Source organism: Piliocolobus tephrosceles, chromosome 1, assembly GCF_002776525.5.
Source record: "Piliocolobus tephrosceles isolate RC106 chromosome 1, ASM277652v3, whole genome shotgun sequence".
Taxonomy (NCBI): Eukaryota; Metazoa; Chordata; class Mammalia; order Primates; family Cercopithecidae; genus Piliocolobus; species Piliocolobus tephrosceles.
The window spans coordinates 15,937,175-15,962,071 of NC_045434.1; the positions used below are offsets into that span (position 1 = coordinate 15,937,175).

Consider the following 24,897-nt stretch of genomic DNA (forward strand, 5'->3'; position numbering starts at 1 on the left):
TGAAAAATATTGATGCTTCAGAGGGTTTGAGGTTTTTTAAATTGTAGAATATCGTGCTTTTTTTTTTTTTTTTTGCAAGAAACATTTATCTTTTATAGTTCAGTAATGTATTTTACCTAGGCTTCCCCACGTTGCTTTTCAGTACAGGCATACTTCGGAGGTTTGCTTATTTCCAGACAACTGCAATGAAACAAATGTTGCAGTATAGCAAGTCACACAATTTTTTTGTTTTTTCCAGTGCATTTAAAAGTTACAGTTCACTATACTGGAGTTTATTAGGTATGCAGTAGCATTATGTCTAAAAAATGTGCAAACCTTAATTTAAAAATACTTTTTGCTAAAAAATGCAAATGATTATCTGAGCCTTCAGCAAGTCAGTCTTTTTGCCAGTGGAGAATCTTGCCTCAGTGTTGATGGCTGTTGACCGATCAGGGTGGTGGTGGCTGAAGGTTGGGCTGGCTATGGCAATTTCTTAAAATAAGGCAACAATGAAGTTTGCCACATCAGTCGGCTCTTCCTTTCATGAAAGACTTCATGCTGTTTCATAGCATTTGACCCACAGGTAGAACTTCTTGAAAGACTGGAGTCTCTCCTCAAACCCTGCCAATTTATGTAGTATCCTAAATCCTTTGCAACAATGTTCATATCATCTTCACCAAGAGCAGATTCCATCTTAAGAAACTAGTTTCTTTGCTCCTCTGCAAAAAGCAACTCCTCATCCATTCAAGTTTGATCACGAATTTGTAGCAATTTAGTTAGATCTTTAGGCGCCAATTCTAATTCTAGCTTTTTTGCTATTTCTTCCTCTATTGAAATGTTGAGCCCCCGCCCTAAAGTCATCCTTGAAGGTTGTAGTCAACTTCTTCCAAACTCCTATTAATTGTTGATATTTTAACCTCCACGCATGAATCATGAATGTTCTTGATGGCATCTTGAATGGTGATTCTAAAAGGGTTTCGGTTTATTTTGCCCAGATCCACCAGAGGAATTGCTATCTGTGATAGCTATAACATTATGAAAATTACCTCATAAATAATAAAACTTAAAAGTCAGAATTGCTTTTTAATCTGTGGGCTGCGGAATGGATGTTGTTAGCAGGCAAGAAACAACATTCATCTCCTTGTACACCTCCGTCAGAGCTCTTGGGTAGCCAGCTGCATTGTCAATGAGCAGTAACGTTTTGAAAGGAATCTTTTTTTCTGAGCACTAGGTTTCAGTGTGGACTTAAAATATTTAGTAAACGATGCTGTCAACAGATGTGCTGTCATGCAGGCTTTGTTGTTCTAATGACAGAGCACAGGCAGAGTAGATTTAGCATAATTCTTAAGGGCCCGAAGAGTTTCAGGATGGTAACTAAGCGTGAGTTTCAACTTAAAGTCACCAACTGCGTTAACTGCTAACAAGAGAATTAGCCTGTCCTTTAAAGCTTTGAATCCAGTCGTTGACTTCCTCTCTCTAGCTATGAAAGTCCTATAGGACATCTCCTAATAGAAGGCTGATTGCCATTGAACATTTGCTGTTTAGTGTAGCTCTCCTTGTACCTCATGAACCAGCCTCTGCTACCTGCACACTTTTCTTTTGCGGCCTCCTCACCTCTCTCGGCCTTCATTGAATTGAAGAGAGTTAGGGCCGTGCTCTGAACTAGGCTTCGGCTTAAGGAAATGTGGCTGGTTTCACTGACTATCCAGAACACTCAAACTTTCTTCATATCAGCAATGAGGTTGTTTTGCCTTCTTATCATTTGTATGTTCACTGAAGTAGCACTTTTAATTTCCTTCAAGAACTTTTCCTTTGTATTCACGACTTGGCTGTTTGGCACAAGAGGCTTAGTTTTGGGCCTGTTTTGGCTTTTGACACGTCTTCCCCACTGAGCTTAATTGCTTCTAGCTTTTGATTTAAAGTGAGTTATTTGACTCTTACTTGAACACAGAGAGGCCATTGTATGGTTATTAATTGGCCTAAGTTCAACATTGTTGTGTCTCAGGGAATAGGGAGGTCTGAGGAGGGGGAGAGAAACTGGGGAGGCTGGTTGGTGGAGCCGTCAGAACACAGTATTTATGGATTAAATACACTGTTTTATATGGGTGTGGCTCATGCCAGCCCCAGACAGTTACCCTAGTTCCATCCAAGATCGCTGATCACAGGTCACCATAACAAATATAAAAGTAATGATGGAGTTGAAAGTATTGTGAGAACCACAGTATGACAGAGAAACACCAGCTGAAAACTTTGTGTCAGAAAAATGGTGCCGATAGACTTGCTCCATGCAGGGTTGCCGCAAATCTCCAGTCTGTAAAAGACACAGTATCTGCGAAGCACTGTAACATGAGGTTCACCTTCTACCTAGTACTGTGTCCGAGTCCCTGACGGTACTAGACGTCCACTGATGTTACGTAGATTGAGACTGTTGTGCAACCATCACCATCATCCATTTTCAGACCTCTTCATCTTGAAAATTCTGTATCTATTTAACAGTAACCCCATTTCCCCTCACCCCAATCCCTGGCAACCATCATTGTGCTTTCTGATTTTATGAATTTGACTTACTCTACATACCTCATATAAATGGAATCATACAGTATTTGTCCTTTTTGTGACTGGCTTATTTGCTTAGCATGGTATCTTCAAGGTTCATCTATGTTGTAGTTTGTGTGAGCTGTGAGCCTTTCCTTCCTCTTTAAGGCTGAATAATATTCCATGGCACGTATTTCCCATATGTTGTTTCTGCATTCATCTAATGGGCGTTTGGGTTGCTTTACATTTTGAGTCACTGTGAATAATGCTGCCGTGAAAAGGGCTGTGCCAGTTCATCTTGGAGACCCTGCTTTCAGATTCTTTTGGCTGTATGCCCAGAAGTAGAATTGCTGGGTTATATGGTAATGCCATGTTTAATTTTTTTTTTTGAAGTACCCACTATATTATACATCAGATTTTTAAACTCAGAACTGTCTATATTGGCTACAAAAATTGTCAGTGAGAATTTCTTTCCCCACTCTAACCGCTGCACATAATCTTACCTTCAGCCACAATTGAGGGGACTGGTAATTTTTCATCTACTGTTTCTGTGCTTCATAAAAATGGAGACAGGTTGAAAAAGGAGGGCTTTTTAAAACTAAGACTAGTCATAGCCTTCTTGGTAGGTGACCTTACAGTTTATCGCCTCCCAAAGTGAAAGGAACGCTGTTAATGCTATGCTGGGTTAACAGTTGTAAACTGGGACTGTCTCTGGGGTGCCCTCCTTCTTGGGGTCTGTCTTGTCTTTTGTAGGAAGCAGTGCTGGATCTTGCCACCATTTAGAAAGCCACACTGTCTTTGTAAACCCATGTTTATATGGTTTTGTCTGAAGTGTATTCTCCACATTGTTGCGTTTTGAGTCCATGCAGTGTCAGATCTGAGTGTGAGCCCTGGGGCGCTTGGCTGTGGTTGAGTTTGCAGAAATTCTTACGTTGTTTTAAAAAATGGTGTGTTGAAAGCATGATCTTAGGAGTCCGGCTAACTTGAGCTCACATCCTGTGCTTGCTGATTCGCCTGGGACAAATAACCAGTCTCTTAAGTGCCAGTTTCCTCAACCAGGGAGGCAGGAAAGGCCAATTGTTTTTTTTCTTTTAACGTGCTGGTGAGTTTGGAAATAACACATATAAAGTGTTTTAGTAGAGTGTCTAGTACGTAGCACTGCATACCTAATTTTGACCATTGCCATTATCATTAAAAGAAGATGCAGTTCAGCAGAATTTAGTACCAAAATGGATAACTGGAGTTCTCAACATTTTTGGTTTTAGGATTCCTTTGACGTTCTTAAAAATTATTGGAATTCCATGGAGCTTTTGATTATGTGGCTTATCTCTGTTGATGTTTACCATACTAGAATTAAAACTGATAAATTTAAAAAATATTTATTATTTAAGAATGATAACTGGGCGTGGTGGCGGGCGCCTGGAATCCCAGCTACTTGGGATGCTGAGGCAGGAGAATCACGTGAACCCAGGACGCAGAGGTTGCAGTGAGGTAAGATTGCGTCATTGCACCCTAGCCCAGGCCATAGTGCGAGACTTCCGTCTCAAAAAAAAAAAAAAAAAAAAAAAAGGACATAGCTGTGGAGTGGGGTTTAGCTTGAAAAGGTGACCTTGCAATTTCACATCAACTTCTGGCTCCTCAAACAGTAGGTTGGCAGTAAGGCAGGGTCCCCTTTCTCACTGAGAAGATTGTGAATATTTCCATATGGATTTTCTATTACTAATGTTACTCTGATTTTTTGTTTTAAAATAAAAATTCTGAATGTAAAAAAAATGACAGTAGTAACCCTTTTATATTTTATTATAAACAGCATTTTATGAAAATAATTATTTTTCAAAACAGAAAAATTAATGAGCAGAATGATATTGCTGTATACTTAATTTCATTAATGTGTGGCTGAAGAGAAGACAGCTGGATTCTCTTACCTGCTTCTTCATTCAATCTCTTGTGCTATCGTATGTTCCTCAACCTCTGGAAAACTCCGCTGAACACTGGGGAGAGATGAAGAGTAGAAAAGATAAATAGTGCCTTGGTGTCAACATGAAGATGGTTTTGACCTTGTGGACCCCTGGGGATTCCTCAGGTCTGAGGAACCACATGTTCAAATTGCTGACCAAGAGTTGTTCTGGGAGTCTGAATGGGGTCTCTTTGTTCGTTTGTAGGTTCTTGCCAGGCTGTGTGAGCAGGAGCCCGCTGCTCTTCCCCACTCAGGTAAGCCTGCAGGCAAGGCATTCTCACTTCAGAGAGGCATGTTGATTTTTAAATTGGGGTTTTGTGTCCCACTAATTTTTTTTTAAAAGATTGTCTCAGTTTCCCTAGGCTGATAGAGTATATGTTTTTATTTTGTCACTTCTCCACAGCAAACATGGGTGAGCATTGTTTTAAGAAAGCTCATTTGAATGTTGGAGTTGCCTAGTTTCAGAGCCTCTGGAGGCTTTGAAAGGAGTCACTGAAGAGTTCCTGTGAGCATCCCCAAATGTGTTTAAAAGGACTGGCCTTTAATAATTGGTTTCTATGTTATCTATGTGGAGCGTCCCTTATATTAGAGGCGCGACCAGTAAGCATGTTGGTGGGTAAATAGCTGCCAAAGGCTTCTCTCTTGTTATAAGATGTGTCCTGGACCCACTGAGAGCAGCCACTGTGAGGAAAGTGATCAAGGGAGTGATGGGGCCAAGTCCAGCCTTCTTTGCCTGGGGCCAAGGGCACTATCACCTAAACCCCTTCCTTGGCTGTAGAATAAAGGCAGAGCTGCTCCTTCACTTGTGTGTGTGCACAAACACTGTATTTCCTGTAGCAGCAGGAAATAAGATGGGCTTGTGAAGGAGCCTGTAGGAAGTAACCACCCCCAGGACATTTATCCTCCAGCCTTGGATTGTCAAAAATGGATCCCCATCCTTTCCTCTCAGTCTGTGTCTACACAACAATGCACACAGGCACATGGCACATGCATGCACCCATACACTCGGTTTTCAAGTTATACACTTCATGACCTTTTACCCCTAAGCACTTCAGTGCGATAGAGATAATTTGCTTGTATAACAGAGGTTTAGTTATCAACTTCAGATAGCTTTATGTCGATTGCTTACTCAAACCGAACTATTATTTGTATCCCAGTTTTACCATTTGCCCGAAAATGTCCCAAATGTCCTTTGCAGCATCATTCCCCTCCACATAGGGTCCCTCTAGGGTTAGGCGCTGCATTTAGTTGCTGTGTCCCTTGATCAATCTTTATTTCCACAGCCCTTGTCTTTTACGCATGTTGATGCATTTTGAGGTCTGTGGCCTGGGAGCTTGCCTTTACAAATGATTTGAGTGGCCGGGCATGGTGGCTTACACTTGTAATCCCAGCATTTTGGGAGGCCGAGGCGGGTGGATCACCTGAGATGGGGAGTTCGAGACCAGCCTGACCAACATGAAGAAACCTCGTCTCTACTAAAAATACAAAAAATTAGCCAGGCTTAGTGGCGCACGCCTGTAATCCCAGCTACTTGGGAGGCTGAGGCAGGAGAATTGCTTGAACCCGGGTGGCGGAGGTTGCAGTGAGCTGAGATCGTGCCATTGCACTCCAGCCTGGGCAACAAGAGTGAGACTTGGTCTCAAGGAAAGAAAAAATAAAAGATTTGAGGATAAACATTTAAACTGTGGCAAAATACCACTGGAGGAGGGGATGGATGTCCACTACGAGTGTCTTATAAATTGTGAATACGTAAGTACAAACATGTCGAGTGGTGAAATTGTGGAAATCCTTACAAGAGAAGAGGTGGAACAGAGGAGAGAACAGGAGAGACAGACTCTGCCTGAAAAGACTGTTCCCTCCTAATGGGAATCAAGAGACTTGGCCGAAGTGCTAATGAAAACCCTTGAGACTGAGTAAATTCTGATGTGGAAATAAAACGAGGGGGATAGTGAACATTTTCAGCATAGGAAATGGGAGGTGCTTCCCACCTAGGCTTAAGGAAAAACCAATGGCTGCCCTTGTCCCTCCCAGTTCCTTGGTTTCCTCTGAATCTAAGTGATGAGTGCTTTCTGTTACTAGCATGCTGGCCAGCTAAGGGACACCTTGTGCTGCCTGGACACAGCTGGGGACCTGGCCTTTACTGCACTTTGGAGTACTGTGGGAAATAGGCACTGCTTGGACTTCACACTTCCTGAATTTTCCTTAGTCAGGTCTATACAGAAGTGCACCTAGAGGACATGGTCTCCAGATTAATTTCTTTATGGGTAATTTTGAGGAGTGAAGTTCTGGAATATGCTACCCTGTACAATAGGGAGCACATTTGTGATGCGTTGTGTTAACCCGTTTTTGTGTTGGTATAAAGAAATACCTGAGGCTGGATAATTTACAAAGAAAAGGGATTTAATTCACAGTTCTGCAGGCTGTGCAGGAAGCATGGTACTGGCATCTGCTTGGCTTCTGGTGAGACCTAAGGGAGCTTTTAGGTGAAAGGCAAAGTGGCAGCCAGCACCTCACATGGTGAGAGTGGGAACATCAGACAGAAGGGGGAGGTCCCAGACTCTTTTAAACAACCATATTTCATGTGAACTAACTGAGGGAGAACTCAACCCCAAGGGGACCGTGCTAAACCATTCATGAAGGATCCACCTCCATGATTCAGTCATCTCTCACCAGGCCACACCCCCAACCCTGGGATCACATTTCAACATGAGATTTGGAGGGAGCAAACATCCAAGCCATATCAATTGTGTTCACAATTTTAGGCAAACTTCATTTTGCCAAAAATTCTTTAGTTTTTAAATTTGTAAGTATATTAATTTCAGGTAACACAGAAATGTATAAAATGGAGCATAAATCTCTCCTGCAGCCTCATTCCCCAAAGGCAATCACTGTCAACAGACTTTTCAGAAATCCACATGCACACTTAAAAAATTGAATTATTCAATATGTACTATTTTTGACCACAGATATGTTGTACATTGCTTTTATTTTCACTTACCATTGTAGTGAATTGTAGTACATTGTAGATATCTTTTCATTGTGTGGTTTTAATGTTAAAAAAGTGTTTTATCATTTTAGTGTTTATGTTCTAAAAAATTAACACTGAGGTTAGGTTTACATGCTTATTGGCTACTTGTGTTTGTTTTGCTCATTTATCTTTTGGAGTTTTACATGTACTGATATTTTTAATCTCTCTATTCTGGATATTAGTCTTTTGTCACGTGTAACAAACAAGTATTTTTTGCCAATTCTTAGTTTGTGCTTGAGCTTTCTGGAGACACTTTTTACAATAGAGTAGTTCTGATTTCTCTTTTATGAAGTATGTCAGTCTCTCAGTCTCTAAGTTTAGCTCCTTTTTTTTTCTTTTTTTTTATAGTTTCTGGCCTGATTCTCATGCTAAGAGAAAACTTCCCCACTCCACAATTATAAAAATTACTTTCCATATTTTAGTTTTAAATTTGCGTATGATACTTTTTTCTTTATTTTTGCATGTGGTATGAGTTCCAGATCTAAAATTTTTCTAGTCTGTTAGTCCAACTCCAGGTATTCTCTCTTGTTTTAAAATTAAATTTTATTTGTATTTTTACAGTTTGAGTTGCTTTTGATTTGGATCCATATGATGTCTTTAAGAGCATAGAGGGAAGTAAAGCTGTGCTTCCGTGAATAAGCTGCTGTGTCCCAGGTAGTCTCTTTTCTCAGTTGAAAATCCATTTCAAATGCTATTTTAACATGGGTTACAATTGGACTCTAATTAAAGGGGGCATCACAGATCTGTACAACGTATCTGTTGATAAAAAAGTATGAATGAAGTTCAGTTGCTTTGGTTCTTTCAGTTTTTCTTTTGCAGTGACCTTTATTCCTCAGTTAACTTGTATGTAAAGAACACCTGTTTAAAATCTACAGATTTCGTGATAGCATCAGAACCGAGGAGACGGCGTACTTGTTTAATTACTGACTTGTTGTATACACCTTCGTAGATGAGTTTACCGTTTGATGCCCTTATTTTCCCATTGGCGAAGTTAGGATTTATTCACTTAACCATCTTAAAGGCTTAGAAACTTGTTTATCAGAGGATTAGGAGACTTATTCTGTGGGAGAACTCAAATTATTATCATGAGAAGTGACTGAGACAAGTTTGGGCTGAGCTCCAAATTCTTGTCCTTGCAAAGATGAATAGAATTTTCTGCAATAGCTGGCACTGTAGTGTTATGGAGGTCTGTGTTTCAGCTTTCAGATTTCTAGTAAGAATTTTTAACTCCTTAGGTGTTTTCGTATCAGAAAGGTACTGTTCTGATGCCTGGAATATTTTGTTCCTCCTCTCTGCTTTCAGCTTCACCTTCCGCCTTTTACCCTTTGGGAATCAAAATAAGTATTGGAGGGACAGTGCTAGGCTTCCTTTTGATTCTGCACTTTTTTATTTTATGGTCAGTTTCGTAAGGCCAGTAGAATTCTACACTTGAATGGATCTTTACAGGGTCCATAATTTATATTTATTTATTTATTTATTTATTTATTTAGAGATGAAGTCTCGCTCTGTAGCCAGGCTGGAGTGCAGTGGCGCCATCTTGGCTCACTGCAACCTCCACCTCCTGGGTTCAAGCGATTCTCCTGCCTCAGCCTCCCAAGTAGCTGGGACTACAGGCATGCGCCACCACGCCCAGCTAATTTTTCTATTTTTAGTAGAGATGGGATTTCACTGTGTTGGCCAGGCTGGTCTCGAACTCCTGACCTCAGGTGATTCACCTGCCTCAGCCTCCCAAAGTGCTGGGATTACAGATACGAGCCGCCATGCCTGGCCTTCATCTATTTTTAAAATGTTCTGAGACTGAGTTTCTCATTGTCCCGCCCAAGTTTCTGAACAAACATTCTAGTTGCTAGATCTCTACAGGGGGAATGACAGCATTCTTTCCCTGCTTACAGCAGATGTGTGCCATCTCTTGCCAGGATTGGGTTGTCAAGAACAAGTCAGCAGGGCTGGTGCTTGATCCTTCACTCGGGGGTTTGACCATTGGGAAATGCAGTTGCCTATATATAAAATGTTTAGATGATTTCATATCTGTTCCTAAATTCCATTTTGTTTTGCTGCTTATACACAGAATTTCAGGGTGGGAAAACACAAACACTTTCCAGATTATGTTTGGAAACATTTTATTTCATATTACACTGTCAGCCAAATTTAGAAAGCTGTAGCCACCTCAGGCAGATGGTCTTAAAATCTGAAGACCTCAGGGGAAGGAGACTGGGCTCCTTGAGAGTGATTTTTTACAGTAAATATTTACTGGATAATTTCTGTAAGTGCAGTACTCTGTTAGTTGCTGGGGGAAACAAGATGATGAAAAGGCAGCCCTTCCCCATCAAGAGTTTATAATCTAAAGGGGAAAAAAACAAATGTACACAAATAGCTAAAAAGATAAAAAGTTCAGTTGCTGTAATCATGAAATACTGGGGGAATACTAGTGAGCTGAGATGACCATGGATCTTTGTGTCCTCCAGAGCGCCTGGCACGTTGTAGGCACTCAGTACACACGTTTGGGTGGATAAATGAACACATGTAGACGTGTGCATTTTGGTGTACTTTATTCAGAGTGAAAAAGATGTATAGAAAGAGATAATGTGTTAGATTTGTGTGTGACTTCATAGGGTTTGAGGATTTGATGAGGTCATCAAGGACCTGAGACAAGCTGAGCAGAAATCCAGCCCATGGGCCACTCCGTGTCCTCTTGTACCCGGGACAGCCCTACCTGTTCCTTAGCCTCCTCTTCCCAAGGCTTGGAACACTCTTTTTTTCTGCAGCACCTGAAGCCGTTGCACAAAGTAACATTTGGTCCTTAATTCAGTAGGTCTGTGAGAATGAAAAAAAAAGTGTTTTTTCTTCTGCTGCTGTCATACCACAACAGTCAACGAAGAAGACTTCCATGACCACGTGTTTGGCGGTTTTCCCCCCACACCAAGCAAGCAATTAATCCTGCAGCAAACACCAACTGGCTGTCTTCTAATTCAACTCAGCTCTGATACTATTTACCTGGAGATAGTGTCAGATCCCACAGGTTAAGGGCCCAGTCCCAGGACTCTCCTTCCTTTCCTTGCCGCTTCATGTGCCAGTCTCAAGCTCCAGGTGGATTTCCCTGTACTTCTGATTGACTACATTGGGGTTTCCTCAACCCCCTCCTTGGATATGATTAATTTGCTAGAGCGGCCCACTGAACTCAGGGAAACTCTTAGATATGCTGGTTTATTACAAAGAATGTTACATGTCTCTTCCACGGATGAAATGCATAGGGTGAGGTCAGGGGGAGGGACACAGAGCTTCCATGTACTTTGCGGTCGTACCACCCTCCCAAGAACCTCCATGTGTTCAGCTGTCTGGAAGCTTCCAGAATCCTGTCCTTTTGGACTGTTTGGGAAGCTTCATTACATAGGCATTATTGATTAAACCATTGGCCATTCGTGATCAAATTAACCTTCAGCCCTTCTCTCCTCCCTGGAGGCTGTGGGATGGGGCAGAAAATCTCAACCCTCCGATTAGGCCTTAGTCTTTCTGTTGACCAGCCCCATCCTAAAGCTACCTCAGGGCTGCCATCCATCAATTAATTCATTAGTATACAAAAAGATGTCACTGGACATTTTAAGTATTTTAGGAGTTGTATACCAGGAAATGGGGTTGAAGTTCAAATACATATTTTGCACTATCACAGTCCAATATGCTGGTTTCTCATGGACTGATTCTTGCTAATCAGACTCAAACCAAACTCCTTTATAACTTGGAATTTTTTTTTTTATTGACCAGGTAGGATATGCGTTACTTGGTAATTAGAAATTTCTTTATTTTCCTTCCCTTTTTCCAATCTCTGTTCTTACCGTTAGGTTATAGCTAGTTGAATAAATGACAATGTAACTTATTATATATCTTGATTATATTACTAATAAGGTTTCCCAAAATGTAATGCTGATCAACTTGATCACACAAGACACACTTTATGACTGAATGTGACACATGCCGTCTCTCATTTGCAGTGTATTTTCAGGCCATTTCCTCTTCTGTTGAATAATTATTATTGCAGCTTTATTTGCTTACTGTTCACTATGTGACAGGTAATATTTTGGCATTTTACCTTTTTCATTTAATCTTTCATTAGTGCTTTGAAGTAGGTATCCCCATTTAAAAAATAAGGCCCAGGGAAGCACCGTGATTTGCCCTAAGGGTCATATAGCTAATTTGTAATGAAGCAAACTACCAGATCTCTGTGACAGTGCCTCAAGGGTAGTGACTTAAGGAGATGGCCAATTCATCCCGTTAGTTGTATTTTATAGATAATTTCAGAATGTGGTCTTATTTTGCTTCTGCAGGCAGTTAGGAGAAAAACCAAAAAGAAGCATCTGTACAATTATATTGTTATCCTCTATATGTTCGTGTATTGTTCATGCAGGAAGATAAGCATATTGATATTGTGCAAAACCAAACAGAATCCTCTTAAGACTTCAAGAATGTATACTAGAGTAATATGAAACAATTATTGCATATTCTCACACTCAAATGAAAGTATTGATTCATTCGTAGCCTAAAGCCCTGCTTGAAATAATCAGACTTCTAAGTGTTGTGAACGTTGGATGCTTTTCTGTTTTGCCGAATCTTCAACTTAAGTGGAGATTAAATGGTTAAGATATCTGAAAGAAGTGTGAAATGTGAAAGTCAGTATATTAAGGATTATCCCTACAAATGTTTAAAATGCAGTGTCATGCTTTGTACAAGCCTTCTCCAGTGTTACTTGGAAAGCATTTACAGTACCATATTATAAAGACAATTTTGTATATTCCCTTAGTGAAAAGCCACTAATACCGCTCTTAGTTCATGAATCCGAAATCCAGCAGGGCTTTTCCACATACCACATTGTAATTTTATAAGTTAAGTCTCAGTATGTATGGTTTGTTTTCTTTCCTTTGTTTGTTTGCTTTTATTAAACATTTCTCTTAGGAGGAAATATCAGTGGAAAGCTTTGTAAAGGAAGAATTCAGTGAGGAACAATGCGTAGTGTTAAGGTTTTGATTCTTTAATGAGATAACTGTTTTTCCTCAATGAAAGCACTTTCTGAGGTAATGAGCAGTGTGTCTGATAGAAGCTGAGAGGCTGACTCCATCTCGAAACAAAAGAAAACAAAACAAACAGAAAAAGCTTTGTTATTTTAAGCAGTGGTCTAAGCCCTAGCTGTATACCTCAGAAACTTAAAACTGAATTTCCAACATCTATGTTTTCCTAAACTGCCCCAGGTAATTCTTAAAAGCTATGAAGAGTCGAGAACTTCAGTGTAAGGGCAACGTGAAAGAGCCATAGTCAATAATTATGGTAATGTAATCATCACCTTCATGTCTATTTCAGTGGGCGGGTAGAAGTTCTCTTAAGCGTGACAGTGTGCTATAGGAACCATCCCACCTTGAGAGTCCTTTCAAACTCACACATTCCTTCTGCCTCATACATTTCTGGGGTATAGGAAGTCACAGGATATTGGATCATTGTGTCCCCTTCATACCTTAAGGCGCACGCAGTAGAAATAAAGGCCCTGCAGTCACCCATTTTAAAAGTTTGTTTAGAGAGAGAAAGGAATAGAGAATCTATATGTGCAGTAAAGGGTGATAATTTTCTGTACTGATTTTCTTACTAACAAATGGTAACACGTTCTAAGTTCAGATTTAATTCTTGATAATAATAATAGCTAGCATTTATTGAGTACTTCCTGTTCTAAGTCTTGCTGCAAGCATTTTGCAGGTATTCTTTCTTTTATTATTTAGTATAAAACAGCTCCTGTTGCTGTCTTTCTTGCTCTGTGGATGCAGCACACAGAGGCACAAAGATGCCTAAGGGACTTGTCCAGGTCGCACAGTCAATAGTTGAGCAGGCACTTTGGCCTGAAGGAGATTCTAGTGTCAGGCTCTTAGCCATGAGCCTATGTTGACACCCATGTATATGCAGAAAAACATTCCGGCAATTGCGCTTGGTGGAAACAGTGAAAAAACCTGAAAGAACCTTAATTTGAGAGTTAGACAACAACCTGGTTTGCCATCCAAGGTGTCAGATTGTTAACTTGATGTAACACTGGGCAAGTTACTTCACCTATCTAAGGTTTTTATCCGGATTCATCCAGACGATGCTTGTTGATCTAGCTATTTTATTTTATTTGAAAAATCAACCAAACTGTGTTAGAAAGACACTCATTTTTATCTTTAAATTTCATTTAGTGTACTTTTTATCAATTTATTTACTTTAAGTTCTGGGATACATGCACAGAACATACAGGTTTGTTACATAGGTATACATGTGCCGTGGTGGTTTGCTGCACCCATCAACCCGTCAGCTAGGCTTTAAGCCCCGCGGACATTAGCTGTTTGTCCTGATGCTCTCCCTGCCCTCGGCCCCCACCCTGCGACAGGCCTCAGCGTGTGTTGTTTCCCTCCCTGTGTCCATGTGTTCTCATTGTTCAGGTCCCACTTACGAGTGAGAACATGTGTATACTTATTATTTATTACTTCTCCCATCTGTATTAATATGTATTAACTTATTAATACTTCTAGGAGAAGAGTGATACTTCTCCCATCCTGTCCCCACAATAAAAATCCAGAGTAAGAATCTCTTTTCAAATAAATATATTGAGAAGAGGAAAAGTAAATGCTAAATTAAAATTGGAGATTGAGGAGTGTTAACATGTAGCTTTTAACTTTGCATTTTCTTATGATCTCATCTGATGGTTTCTTGTAGCTGCCTATTGTGGCCTGATTTTCATTCTGTCCAGGAGTGCTCGCTAGACGGGTGACACTCCTGGCCTCTTGGTGGCCCATCCCTTGCAGGCAGGCTTTCTCTTGATACTGACCACGTCCCTCCTGGTTTTTGTTGCCTGCCTCCATGACCTGAGAAGTTGACCTGACGTGGTCTAAAAACCTTTGTTGGCCGGGAGCGGTGGCTCATGCCTGTAAGAAGTTGCAGTGAGCCAAGATAGTGCCATTGTATTCCAGCCCTGGGCAAGAAGAGTGAAACTCCATCACGCACACACACACACACACTCTGGCCGACGTGGTGAAACCTCGTCTCTACTAAAAAACAAAAATTAGCTGGGCATGGTGGTGGGAGCCTGTAATCCCAGCGACTCAGGAGGCTGAGGCAGAAGAGTCTCTTGAACCTGGGAGGCAGAGGCTGCAGAGAGTGGAGATCGTGCCACTGCATTCCAGCCTGGGCAACAGAGCGAGACTCCATCACAAAACAAAACAATAAGCTTTGTTGTTTTAAGCAGTGGTCTAAACCCTAGCTGTGTACCTCAGAAACTTAAAACTGAATTTAAAACTGAATTTCCAACATCTGTATTTTCCTAAACTGCCCCAGGTAATTCTTAAAAGCTATGAAGGGGTGAGAACTTCAGTGTAAGAGAAACTTGAAAGCCATATTCAATAATTATTATAATGTAATCATCACCTTCATGTCTGTTTCAATGAGAGGGTAAAAGTTCTCTTAAGCATGGCAGTGTATACTATAGAAATGTATGGCTCAGTCATGCACCTCACCTCTGTTTGCCTGCCTAGGTCCCCCCCTGCCAATCCCTCTCATTTTCTTGTGTAGACTGTAAGGGCTAAAATTTAGGTTTGCTGTGTGTTCTGTGTGTTCAGACAAAATGAGGAAGCTGGAGCAGTCCAGGTGAAGAGGTGACCACAGGAGCTTAGGTGCAGACTGAAAATACAATTTAGTTTTTTTTCTATTGCTTGGTCTGTTGTTTAGGAGTTTAGTATGTAGGATTATTCCTTGGTATGATCTGCCTGCCGAACCATACTATTTTTAGGCACTACACCACACAATAGGTTTATAAAAAGGCTATTGAACCTTTTAAGGCTGCTGTAGTCTGTCCGACAAGGGCTGAGTTACAAGGAGGCTCCCCCACCTCACAGTTCAGGCATGTAGGATTTTTATTGTTTTTTCTTTGGAAAGCATCTGAATAGCTTAAAAATACAGTGGTTTGGCAGTCTGACAGGTGATGCCAGATGTCTACACAGCTCTCCTTCCATGCCCGGATTCTCTAGACACAGCCTCGCAGGTGTTTGTTAGGTTGCTAATTTTTATTTTTTCTCCTTTTTAAAATGTGCTAAAATGTGCAGTTAGTGGTGCGAAGGGGAAAAAAGTGCACATGTGAAGCATTTTCTTGTTTGTGGGTCTCTGTCCCCTGTCTGATGATTCGTTTTATTTGCCGAGGGGATCCCCTTGTTCAGATCTGATTATCAAGTGAACTAAACAGAGTCAGTAGTAAACCTTTATTATTTTACATTTGTTTTTAAAATGGCAATAAGATCTTGTTGTCTTCTAATCCACTCTTGGAAATATGCATCAGTACATTAGGGTGAAAAAGTGTTAGGTTATTAACAGCTGCAATGGGAAAAAAAACCTCTCGTTTTAAAATAATGTGATGCCTTTAATGTGTCCACATAATAGATTGGGTATTATTTATTATTCTTTTCTTCCTTTATTCTATCTCCTTCCATTAAAATGCTATAATAATAGGCAGTGTATTAGAATTACTATGTAGCTTTGACTTTTTAAAGCACGTATCTTTATGCAGATCATCCCCAAACTAATTTTCATCCAGGCAATTAGCCAAGTAAAGATTTTTCTTTAGCTTAGGGAGGGGATAGACTCTAAGTTATCTTTGACGACTTCATAATTAATACTGAATATACTTAACTCCTTTCTGCTGCTGTTACAGACGCATGCATTCAAAATGTGCAGTTGACATATCTGCCACTCTGTAAGGACAGGCCTGGGCAGTCTTGCCAAGGGCAGCATTTTGGTTTTCCTAACTACATTTGGGTCATTTTCCCCATTTCTCCTCATCGGTACTTCTCCAGTGTCCTCTACCCACCAAAACTCCTTGGGGATTTGTTGGTGATCTCAACAGCTTATCCGTATTTGATGCCCTGTGTACTCGCTCAGGGCCTCTCAGAGCAGCTGGCGCAGTGAGACCCTTCAGGTGGTTGGCTTTATGGCCTCCTCTTTACCTCTGGCCCTGGAAAAGGTTTAGTAATCGCTAAGCCTGCATATCAAGAGTCGCCTTTGCTGGAGTACCCGTGCCCAGGCACATTCCACATGCTGCCCTGTGTATCCCTCTCTCCTGCTCCTGCATTTTGACTCAGTAGGTATAAGCTGGGGCTGGAAAGTGGAATTTTCTTTCATCAAGACCGTTCCCATCAAAGCCTGCAATGATAAGTAACTTATCCAGAGTCACTCTGGACAAGCTGCCAGTCAAAGGTAACAGAGCACGTACTCTACTTTTGTTTTCTATCTGTAGAATAGGAAAGGACCAACAGGCTCATTGGACTGTTCATCCTGGACACAGGCAAAGGGCTGTTTTGCTCATTAGTGTTTCATTTCCTGTTACTAGGGGTGGGCATTGTGTGTGTCTCCCTGTGATAGAGAAGGACATCGGATGAACATGTGATCTGTGTATCCAGCTCCAGCCCAAAAGGTAATGAAAATGGGATCCAGTTTGTGGTTTTGTATATGGAAATAATTACATTAATTGCAGGTACACATCAGGGGCCGGTCGGAATCTGGCACGAGAATGTCCAAAATGTAGTCTTCTGGTCACATAGTGACAGATACATATTTGCAAACCCATTTAAAATAATCAAAAGCTGACTTCCTGAAAATTTCCCTGAAACTTTGTTCTCTTTTACCAGGATACATAATGATAAGGAGTTGGGAAGAGAGTTGAGAAAGATGCTGTCGCCATTTGTATCATTAATCAAAAAGGTCTAGGAATTCCTATTATTTGACTGACTTTGTCTTCTATTATGTTTATCAGTTGACGTGGAGATTGCAGTATACCTCCCCAGGAACTGGTAGACGGTGGGAATGTCTAAACCAAACGACTTTTTATGTACGTGAGCAAATGTGCAAGAGTCATAATATATCTGTCTGGAACATGGTAGATTCTTAATAAATATTTGAATGAAAGCTTAATGCTTTAAGAAAAGGCTCCTTTTATGTCTACTAAAGTTCTAGCTCAGGATACTGTAGTGTTTTTATTTACTTTTTTTCCTTTTCATGAAAATCTAGACTCTTAAAATCCAGTGTCTTTAGTGGATAATTTGCATTTATTTATTATCCAAGTTTTACATCTTGGTGTTTTTCCGGCATTGGTACCTCTCATGATTCTGTTCCACTGCGAGAAATTATATGCACTTACAAGCTTCGATTTCTGGTTCATGTTCATGTTAGAACTTCTCAGTACATGGCCCAAGGCTTTGGGGCTGCTGTGTCCTGGTCTGGCCATTGAGGCTTATGAAGGCTGAGGCGTCTGGGCCTGCCTCCCACATGCAGAGGAGGCAGGTGAGAGCTGGAGGGCCTCCCTGCTAGGCAAGGTGACCAGTATGCAGCATTTTTCTTCCCATGAGGATTAAACAATCACTGAGAAACCTTCCTATGTCTAAGGAATTATGCCTTCTTAAAAGAATCTTTAAAAAGTACTCAACTTGATGAGCAGATGATCCAAAAAGATGACTCTGAATTAGATTTTTTATTCCCGAGGGCCTTATTAAATACCAGTGTAGCATATGAGCAACAGGGCATAGCAGCTTCTTTCAAGTGATATTATTGGTTAAATCAATTGCTAATACCATACTACTGATTTCTTACTAATGTTTTGGTGTAGTGCTGGTAGCTGGGGATGTGGTTTGGGGTAGGAGGTGGTTAAGCCATTTTATCCTAATAGCTGATGGACAGGAAAATGGGATTGCCAGCTGCCATGCTACTACCAACTCACAGGGAAAACTGTTTTTAAAAACACAAAGTACGTTTCTTTACTGTCAATAAAGGACTGGCCAAGGGCTATTTCTGTTCTGAGTTAATTCCTTTGTGGGCCCTGAAAGTCCATCAGTTCTGTGTGTGAGAGAGAGAGATTAGGCAGGGATCAAAAATCAAGAATGAATTGAGGGGAACCGACAGGAAGGAAATTTGTTTCCAGACTGATTTGCTGATGGGTAGGTATTATTACTCTTTGTGAATCACGGAACTTTTATTTCCTTGATGAACAGATAGTCAATTTATAGCTGCATTGAATTAACTTATAGTAGAAACATTGTAGCTTACTCTAACAATAGATCAATTTATTTGTTTAAAGTAATATACACTAATCTTCATTTACTTATATTTCGAAGCAAGGCTTCTTTGTTTTATAGGAGTAACCTATTAAAAGTAATATATATTACATATATACTATTTGTATAGAAAGAAGGAAATAAAATCTCCTCAATTGTCGACACCCAATGATGAAAACAAAATTTTGGAGAATTGTCATCTTTTTTGTGTAAATATGTGGTATGTCTGTGTATGTATGTTTGTGTTATATTCTGTTGATATACTGCATATACATTTTGGTGTGCCTTTATTAAAGCACATTTCATTATTTCATGGTCTTTGTAAATAGTATTTTTATGCTAGAACATATAATGTATTTGTTTTACAGGAGTTGGCACATTTCTTTTCAAGAACACAGACTTGGGCAAAGGGAGGTTTACACTTACTGCCTGTGCAGTTCCCAGGCTTAGTGCTCGTGACTGCAGAACCTAAAGCACTCTATGTGCTGGGTCTAGCTGGAGCTGATTGAGTTTATGTTGTTATTTGTTCATATTGGAAGCATCCCTTCTGTGTTAAGATGTAGAAGAAAAAGTTTATTAAATGGGACACTGGTGTCCTATTATTGAGCTCTGCATGGTGAAAATATTTACTCAGTCTGGCTGACTTCTAGGATAATCCCTGCTACCCCATGGGCTGGCAGGAAGGAAGCTGAGCTCTGGCTTCCTGCCGGGCCTAGAGTGCTGATGTCTGGGGTTGCTGGGGTAAATTCAGACATTCTTCTACTTTACATAATTGAGATCACCCACCCACCAGTGGGATGAGGACTCTAGAGTGTGAAATTAACACATCAAGTGAATTTTATATCATGGTAGCCTTGGGCTGGTTTTTGCAAATTAAATTTTTTGCCTCAGCCCTGCAAAAGCAGTATTAATTTAGTACTGGTGAAACCAAACTTTTTCCATGACACTTCTACCCTGGGACGTGAGAGGATTGTTTTATACTAGGATAGTGAGTCTTACTGAATACATTGTTATATGTTTGGTAAACACTACTGTTGACTAAAAGTGATTACCCTCATAAAACTTGATCCACATGGTGTAGAAATTTAAAGAAAATATGCATAAAAACGAAGATTTAGGATCACGCATCAGCCAGGAGAAATGCCAGTTAGTTCTTCCTGAAGACTTTTATGGGAGATAACTCATTAGTTGGCAAAATTAAAAAAAAAAAATTTGGGGCAGGGGGCACTGAGAATGGGTCTCTCTCTCAGACTTAGTTGCTTTAACCAAACTCACTAGCCGAGTATGTGACAAGAATGCCTACTTAGTAATGTACAAAAATAAATATACTCATCGTGGGAACCGGAATGCCAACCTTTTCTCAGTGCCATATTCCCTCCCTGAAGGTAGACAGAGGTCTGCAGGTTGCTCGGCACATTTGCCATCAGAAGCGGGGCAGGGCATGGGGCACGTTTACCATCAGAACCAGGGAGAGAAGTGAGTTGAACAATGACTGGCTCCAGGCAAGGACTGCCCAGGAGAGGACTCCCCATCTACTGACTGAGGGTCCTTCTCCTCTGGGTGCCAAAATTTCCTCTAGGATCCTCTTTTCATGTCCCCAGTTCCTGACCAAAACTCTGTTTAATTATGTTTTGCCATTAATTACGGTACAGTCAAATCTTACAGACCTCGAGGCTTCTTGCTCTTTGAAGTTTAAATCTCAGTGGGTTATCTTTTCTCCTCATTCCAAGCTGTCTGGGGAGGTTTCACTGTGTGAGATAAAAGCCTATGGCAACTGGCTTTCCAGGTAGGGTTCTGTTTGACAATGCAGCTACGACTTGTCACTTTTTGCAGTAAGGCTTTTGTTTTGGCTTACTCTCCATACAGACACTGCTTTGATAACGTGGAATAGTGATCCTTATAAAAATAATGTCTAAGTGTTTTAAACGTGTGATTTATCTATGGACTGGAGATGTTACAGTCAGTTCATGCTGGTACAGGGTGTTCAGCTTGTTGACACTTCTCAGCACATGCTGGCAATGTTTCATTTAGCTGACAATCTTTTGTGTCTTCACTGTGCCAGGTATATTGTTAGGCAGGGTGAGACAATACCACATTGACTAGGTTTCTCTGATTTCTACATCCTTAGTCTAGTGGGGTAGATAAGCATGTAAATAAATAATGGTAATGTTGGGTTATGTCTCTCAGAATACAGAATAGGGCAAGAGCTGTGGCTTGCCAGAGACGGTGAGAACACATGGAAGTCACAGTAGCTGGGGGGGGGAATATTCTTTGGAATACTGGAATTTTCGAAGTGCCTGGAGTTTGGGTTAACAAGAGTGGGAGAGGAAACTCACTGGCTGGGAATGGAAAGGCTGGTCGAAGTCGTCGTTTGGTGAGGCCTGATGTGTTGTGCGGTTAAGATAGTAAATGATTTGCATAGAAAGAAACACACAAGGAGATTTTTTTGTAACCTTTGACCAAAGTTAAACACCTACCCCTGCTGTATGTGGCTTCCACTATTGAAAAGTGCCTAAACTCTCAAGAGTCCCTCATCGCTTATCTTAATAGAGAGACCGGTAACCACATTATGGGGTGTCTTAGGTAGAAGCGAATACAATAAATGGAGCCCAACCCCTGGCAGGCATTCACTGTATGTTGTATCTTCCTATTTGTTCTATACGCCTGCTGCATCTGTGATAGCAATGAGACCAACTCCACAAACATTTTCACCATAACCTACAGTGGATTGCACTGGCGCTGTGCGGTGTCAGCGTCTCGCCTCCTAGTTCAGTATTTTATTAAGCTGCCCTCATGCGTTTTTGTTAATCCTCTTTTGCTCACAGGACACAGGTTAAAATTTACCTTTGTTGGCTGTGGGATTTCTTCCACATGGCTTCTCTCTCTCTGTTGTCCCAGAGCTGGCCTGTGTCTCCTGGTCCAGTGGATTGCCTCCATCCTGAAAATCTCCAAGATTGCAAAATCCTTGAGATTTTGATACCTGAATCTAAAAAATAGAGGGAAATTAAATGAGCTTTCAAAGAAGTGTGCTTTAACTTTCCCTGGGTAAATTGTCTTATCTTTTTGCAGACTTGAGTCTGACCCCAGTGTTCACTGACTTGGAGCTCTTCCATTTTTTTTTAAAACTGTTTGTATAAGAGAGGATAAGATCCCTAGTTTTACAAAGCAAAGTTCAAAGATTCTCAAGTGTGATTGATAATAGCTCCAAAAGACACATAATTTCTTTTGGTTTTATCTTGTTTCTGTCTCTGTTAGTTTTTCCCAGATGACACACTTATCTATCTGGTTTCTCCATATCTGAATGGGGTTTATGTGCCACTGATGGCTGCCTTTTGAGTTGCATGGATTTGGTTTCAATCCTTGTCTATGCAACATCAGAGTACATTTGTGGAATTTATCATCTGGTGTGTTAAACTGCACTATGGCCATACCTTGTCGCTAAAGGGAGAGAAGTTGTTTTGGGTTCACTCTTTCTTTTAAAAATGTAGTTGAGATAATTATTGGTTATCTTAAACTTAAGCAATAGCAGCGGCAACAACAGAAAACCTGTCATGCCAACAGATGAAATAGATGTTGGGTAAATTCGAGGGGCAGGGGCTGCCAGCAAAACCCTTGATGAGAGAAGCTGAGTTGAGTTCAGTTCATTGGTCTGTAAGTTTTGTAACAGGCAGAAAGGTAAGCTTTTATCACGGTGTACACATTAAATTTCTTTAAACAGTTTAGTGGATCCTGAGTTCTTGCTACAGATATTTCAGAATGTGTGCACTCATGTTATCTTTAGCAGTAATGTCATCTTTGAGGAATCCTGTGTTAGCTCTTCGTGGCTCTCACCAAGTTTAGGTGATCCTTGAACTGTTGACAGTCTTCTGGGTTAACTATGGCTTGTCGTGTCTGCAGAATGCTATTCAAGGACATTGTTGCAATGTGGAGGTTGCTAGGGAAGCAACTTTTTAGTTAATACCCTTGTGAGCTAATACCTTTGTGATGGATAGATTTTTTTCTGTAATAGAGAATTTGCAGAATGGTTTTGTTTAGAAATGTTGTATTGTGCTTTCTAGGACTTAGAATGTAGGATTCTCTATCTCCTGCTGTTCTGTCCTTTCATCCTTTCATTTATTTAGAATTTCCAAAGACTGCATAGGCTCCATGGATCTTTTTTGAATCTGCTGATTTTTCTGTGAAGCTGATGTCATGGTCTGGACCTTTACTCTTACATATGCTAATTATTAGATTACATTTGGCTGTTGAGGCTTTGTTAGAGGGGGCTCAAGAAAGTGGATTGTTTATCAGCTGTCTGCTTTATCTTAGACTTGGTGATACTTCAGTGAGAGCCTCTGTGTGGTGGAGCAGCTGGAGGTTCTTCTCTCTGTTAATTAGGCATTTGGTTATTCTGTCTTGAGGAATTCTGGTTAGAAGTACACCTTGGGGAACCTGACTCCTCACTCCAGCTGGAGGTGGTAAAGATCAGGGTGGGGTTATGCTGCCTGGGGTTGGCTGTAGGGGGGCAAAGCCTGGCATTGTAAATAGAATTACATTCAGACTTAGCTCCACAAATACCTGCTCTCCCACTCTGGCTTCAGATTACCGGTAGAGGTGGATTGTTGAGTCTGAAACCTTTTTTCTGTTTAATTTTGGGCATGGGAGTGGTGCAGCTGAAAGATAAATAATGTTTGGGTGGTTTCATTTGTTCGAAAGAAGAGTCACTTGTTTTCTCAGAACTACTGAGATTAGTGATGTGATTTAGAACCTGGAAGTTTTTCAGATGTTTGTATTGTAACTGATTTTAAAGTAAAAGCCTCTGCCAAAATTGAATAATTAATGTCCATAACTTTGTAAACTCAATTTCTTGTTTAACTTGTTTGCTTTTGTTCCATGGACAGTTATTGTAAGGAAGCACGCCAAATACTTTACAGAGAGAAAGGGACATTTAATTTTGCTAATTACAGACACAAATATATGATGTGCAGATTCTTTCACTTAGAAATTCATTGTTGGAAGTTATTTCCTTATTGTTATTTTGATAAAAAATAATTGTACCCCTTTTAGCCTGTTAGATAAAATTAAACCAAGAAACTCCGTGGAATGCCTGGGAACAACACCCAACTTGCCAGCACAACAGCTGCAAGGCCAGGACGCACACCAAACACGGCTGATGCAGATCCCATTTCTAGAAAGAAAACATCAGCACGTGTGTGATAGTGTCAAGATATGTGTGCGTTACATAAATATTGCTCTCTAGTTAAAATAAGTGGTTGTTTCATCTTCATGACACCAGTGTTCTTGCAAAAGCAAACTGAAGGGAAATCTGCATGGTACCCTGAGAAAGAATAAAGGGAACTATTTTTAGGGTAGCATTGTGGAAAGACTTTTCCTGTTGAAGGCTTTGGAATTTGAGAGGCTGGATAAAGTAAGTTTGTTAAAAATAGGACTTTAAATGTAAATATTTTATTTCATAATCCCTTCTTTTAGTGCAGCCACTTAACCATATCCTTTCCTGTGTGAGCATTTCTCCTTTGTATTGTGTCCTGTTATTGAAGTTTCAGACTGTCCAGCCACTGATGTGCTATGTTTCTCTTATAGATTGTTCTCCATTTGTCCTTCTCTTCTGGTTTGGTCTGACGACTGCATTTAAATAATTCTAGTGCTTGTTAACATTTATCTCTGAGAGAGACAGACAGGAGATGAAGATAGAAATTTAAAACCAAATGTATCCATTTTGATTCTTAATAGTTACTCCGTGGAAAAAATAACGTTTTAGAGATTGAAACCAATGTTGTGGAAAGATGTGTATGTTAATTTTGCCTCCTGCAGTAGTTTGTAAATGTCCTGGAGTCAGGATTCATGCCTTAGGTATTTCTCATTGCCTACCATGGGACCTTGCTGCTTGGTCAATTCTTCATGCTTAAATGAAAGAATGAACATGGGTTATCAGAATTTTCATTTTGTTGGTGGGTTTTATGTTCTTTATGAGAAAATTTGTATTGATCACTTACAGATGGCTCACCTCTGTAATTAATGTAAATATGTTTTTGTACTCTTGGAGTTTGTCTGATAATGGAGATAAATATTCACAAACAACAGAAAAGGCCGATTTTTAAAATGAGTTTTATAGTAGAAGAGGATTTAGATACATATTTTATAAGGAGAAGAAAACATTAAATGGACGCTCAGGGGTAAGAGTATAAATATAGGAGACAGTTTAACAGCTAAATCCTGTATCTAAATCCTGTGCTGGCTCCTTGCCTCCTGGCAGCCTGGCCACTTTCCACGTGTAGCTGAGACCAGAGACAACGTGTCACATA

The 24,897-nt window shown here is 40.4% G+C and overlaps 1 protein-coding gene across 7 annotated transcripts in view; it reads left to right on the plus strand.

The window, feature by feature from the left end:
* Positions 1-24,897, plus strand: part of SIPA1L2 (signal induced proliferation associated 1 like 2) — a 232,304-nt gene that overhangs the window by 53,366 nt on the left and 154,041 nt on the right. For 4 of the 7 annotated variants that reach the window (XM_023191815.2, XM_023191811.2, XM_031935488.1 and 1 more), the window contains exon 2: positions 4,677-4,725. The exons of the other annotated variants lie outside the window; for them this stretch is intronic. The gene's annotated coding sequence lies outside the window, so the exon portion shown is untranslated. The remainder of the gene's footprint in view (positions 1-4,676; positions 4,726-24,897) is intronic. 7 annotated transcript variants of the gene reach the window in all.